At 45.7% G+C, this 4,585-nt stretch overlaps 1 pseudogene; it reads left to right on the top strand.

Moving 5' to 3' along the window:
- The first annotated feature begins 713 nt into the window (after positions 1 to 713).
- Positions 714 to 2,857, top strand: LOC125417569 (SH2B adapter protein 1 pseudogene; annotated as a pseudogene).
- Positions 2,858 to 4,585: the final 1,728 nt, after the last annotated feature.

The raw sequence follows: 4,585 nt of genomic DNA on the forward strand, positions 1-4,585 counted from the left end.
ACATGTAGCAAACAAACATTTCTTTCCTATCCTTACATCTTCTTTTCTTTCCCCTGTTTGTCTTCATGGTTAGGAACTCTCCATCATGACTCAGTTCATCCCAGTACCTTCACATAAGGGCTGACCACCCAGAAGGTAGAACCAATAATGGATCCTCCTACAAGTCCTTTTCACCCAGAAATATTGTGTGAGCATACAGCCATGGCCTAACAAACTGCAGAAGTCCCACACTATAGGCAGTACATTCAGTCCATAAACACTACTTTCCCTTTCCCTTCCATCCTTGTCTTCGCATGGACTCCCTAGTGGCCTGAGAGCAACAGATAACTTTTCCCCAGGGCCACTCTCTGGCATTGTTTGAAGGCTCTTTTGCTTTACAGGGATTCCCGACCGCTTTTCTGAGTGTAGACTGTTGGACTTCCTCTCCTAGTCTCTCTTCCCAACTAATCCGGCTGTGTGACCATCTTTTAAAGGCTATTAGGGTGGTGACCATACTCTTAATTTACGTAAAGACTTTGACTGTTCGACTGTGGTTGAATCTCCTTCGCCTTCCAGGTTGGAACACTCTCTTTAGACGATGGTTACTTCCACTAGCTTGACACCAGAGCTGAGGGTGGGAAGCGAGATTCCGCTGCTGCATCTCACCCCGTGTTTTCTGGCCATTTTCTTCTTTGCTGCCCCTTCTCACAGGCCCCTCCTGGGGCCCATAAAGAATGGTTCTCCTTTCCTGGAGGATGCGGCCTTCTCTTCTCTCCCAACGCTGCCACCATCCCACCCCTTCCCAGAGTCGGCAAGAGTTCTGTGAGTTCCATGTGAGGGCACTGCCATGGATCTTGCCTGGATCTTGTTTTCACCTCTACCTGGGGTTCCACCCTCAAAATGCAGAGCCTGGAGGAGAAGCTGCCTTTTCTGGGCATTTTGCAGAGCTATTCCTGCACTTCAAAGCTGAGGTGGCCCAGGCCTCATTCTCACGCTTCCCACTGGTCTCTGCTCCATTGAGTCCTGGTGTGGAGATTACACCACAACTTGACTTGTCCCTTGACAGCTGCAAGGTTGGCGGAACCCTGGCTATAGTTGGACCTGTCTCTATCTTCTGAGGACCTACCTGGACCCCTTTCTTCCTCAGTCTCTTCCTCCTCTACAACATCCTCAAAGCCAAAACTCAAGAAATGCTTTTCCTTATGTTCAGTGGGTCACTCAGCTAGAGATTCTGTGTGAGGCATCCTGCAATGGTGAGAGGCTGTTGACAATTCTTTCCCAGCTGGGCCTCTGGATACCACATCACATCCCCCAGGTAGAAACAGCACCTCCAATTCATTTGGTGGTGCTGGGATGGTTGGTAAGGCATTGAATGGTACATTCTCTGGGAGAAGGAAATGGACTCACTGCTTCGAGAGGCTGAGACTGGGCCATGGAAGGGGAGCCTTGAAAGACAGAGCAGGAATGGTACAGTGATAAGAGTTGCTCAGTTTTTGCGCTTGGCCATTCTTACATGTGTAAGATGGAATATCAGAGTTGTTTTGACCTGCATTTCTCTGATGACTAAAGATGTTGAGCATTTTCTTAAGTGTATTTCAGCCATTTTAGATTCCTCTGTTGATAATTCTCTGTTTAGGTCTCTACTCCATTTTTTATTGGATTATTTGTTGTTTTGATGTCCAATTTCTTGAGTTCTTTGTATATTTTGGAAATCAGACCTCTGTCAGTTTTAAGGGGCTTGAAGAAGTTGCCCCTGAACCCAGCAGTAGTGGGTCATGGAAGAGGGGAAGCTTGGCTGACCTCAGTGGGGAAAAGAGCAGCCTCAGCGGCAAAATGTCACCTACTGCTCTGAAGTGAAGGAGAAGTGGAGGAAGTCACTTGGAGTTCTTCATTCCAACCAAGGCATCCCAGCCCCGACTCAGCATTCCCTGTTCTGCTGTCATTGATATCTGCACAGCCACAGCCTAGAGATGCCTGACTGGGAGAACACATTTGGGATTAAGGTAGAAGGCCCTTCAGAGTACATTCTAAGGACAGCAGAGGCACTTCATGTGAAAGCCTGGATATCTGACATCCAGGAGTTCTTAAGCCCAGAACTCTGTCCTGCTATCAGCCCCCATCCTATGATCCTTCTCATTCAGAGAGTCTGCCCAGCCAGGATCTGCTGATGGGACCAAGCGAGATTAAAGATTACTTGTTGCAGGGGCCTTATGGGGGCTGTTCTGACTGGTTGTCAGCATCCTTCTCCCCTAATTCTGCCTCCATTGCTCCCTCCCACTTTGACTCAATGGAACTGCTTCCTCCGGAATTGCCCCTCACATTTCCATTGAGGAGGGTCCCCCAGCAGAGACAGCTCATCCCTTCTACCCCCTCCTCTCCCCTGGACAGCTCAGAAGCAGCCACAGGGCATTTCTGTTTCAGGGGGAGTCAGAGGGTGCTGAAGGGGGTCAGCCCCTCTCAGAATATCCTTTGTTCCATGGCATGCTCTCTCAACTCAAGGCTGCCCAGTTAGTGCTGGAAGGAGGCACTGGCTCCCACGGTGTCTTTCTGATACATCATGGTGAGATAATATGTGGTGAATATGTCCTCACTTTCAGCTTCCAGGGTAAGGCCAAGCACCTGCGTTCATCACTGAAAGAGAAGGGTCAATGGTTGGGTTCCACATCTGCGGTTCCAGTCCTTTTTCGATATGCCTGAGCACTTCTGGGTGCACACCATCCCTGTGGAGTCTGGAGGCTCCAGTGCTGTTGTCTTTGTCAGCTGTGTACATTCCTTGCAGCAGCAGAGTTGGAAGTAGGCTCAGAGCCTTGCAGGGGTGTGTGAGGGTGATCAGTGCTATCCCAATTCTCCTTATTTTGAACAAGTACTCAGACAATAGTCCATGCAGCTTCAAATGCATTATGATTGGTACTATGTTGAAGGTGGTCCTTGACCCCTGAGTTTTTCTCTAATGGCGCTCTGCTTATTATGATGCAGAAGAGACCCAAGCCCATACAAATGTGCAATTTGGGACTTAATATTATACTTGATATGCTTACTGGTTGTAGGCAATAAACTGATCATGTTTCATAATCCATAATTGGCCTACATGCCTATTTCTAGCAAGTGTCTGTCCTGGTATGCCCCAGGACAATATAGGCTTTTTCTGTAATCTTGTCCAGCAGGCTGTGGAACCGTTTCTCGAATCTTGACACCAATGATGTTGAAACGTGCATCCCATCTGGGCCTACCAAGGATTTTCTTATTAAATAGCTAACCTGGGAAGGGCTCAGTACCATCACCTGCAATGTTACTGTACCTGTTAGAAATGAAAATATACACAAGTAGGTCTTGGCTACCCACGATATTGACTCACAGAATAGGCCCATTTCCACCCTTACAGCTTCCACCAATGCCTTTGTCAATGCCAAACTTGACAAGGATAATTTTGTACCACCAGACCATGTTTGTTGGGTATATGGACAGTGTGGTCACTTACATAGGGATTCTCACACGGTGAGTACAGAGACCTAATTCCCTAAATGCCAAAAGGGCTATCATTGGGCACTAGACTGTAGAAGCTCCCAGAGACTCCTGATATAAATAATAGACTGGACAATTGCTTCACATTCCTGGTCCATAAAGGTAAGTAACGTGCCTTATTTTTTAATGGTTAAGGTAACTGGTTGTCATCCACTAGGAAGATCTTTTTTAATTTCAGAAGCATAGTAGATATCATTTAAAAAGAAGGATTGCCCCAATACTTTTGTTCTTTCTGCTAAGGTTACTTAGTATGACCAAACTTAAAAGAGATTTTGGTGTCTGTGTGAACTAGCTTGAGAGCATTGTGGAACACCTTTAGGTCCTCTTCCAGAGCCAAGGTGGCAGCAGGGAGTTTCTGTTGCTCATGCTCTATGTGCTCAGCTAGCCTTCTAGGACAGTCTATGAAAATAAAACATTTGCTGCCCTTCAGGCCAATCAGCCACTGCTTATGGTACTTGGTGTACTTCCTGACCCAGGAGTTACAATTGTAGATATAGACTGAAGAGACATTGTCATAAGCAAAGTCAGGAGAAAACAAACAAACAAACAAACAAACAAAACACTTAGAGAGGAAGTCTGTTTTAAAGTGGTTGCTATGTCCAATATGGTCATGCTAGATAATCATTTCCCTCAGGACAGACAACTTTCTTTCCTCTATCTTTTAAAATTGAAGGTAAAAAATTATGCCACACCATTAAAAAAATGCCATCCCCCAGATCACTATAATCTTTTCAGATGCTAATGAAACTAATTTTTGGTTAATAATAATGGGAGTCAATCATAAGGAAAGAGCCTATACCTAACTAAATCCTGGTTCAATACAATTAGGGGAGTTATTGGTAGTCCTTAAGGTATTGCAATCAGAACTTGTGAACATTTTCTCTGGTATCCACTATGCCACACAAGCTTGCAAAATACTATCTTTTGCAAAAGTAAACTCCCAAAAGGATTCCATCTCCAAAACAATAAAAATTGTTCAAGACTTATTACAGCCCAGAGGACACCACTGGCACAAATCCCACATCAGGTCTCATATGGGGCTGCCAGGAATGCTATCAAGAGACAACTACAAAGTAGACTGCCT

The sequence above is a fragment of the Myodes glareolus genome, chromosome 14 (genome assembly GCF_982192425.1).
Source record: "Myodes glareolus chromosome 14, mMyoGla1.1, whole genome shotgun sequence".
Taxonomy (NCBI): domain Eukaryota; kingdom Metazoa; phylum Chordata; class Mammalia; order Rodentia; family Cricetidae; genus Myodes; species Myodes glareolus.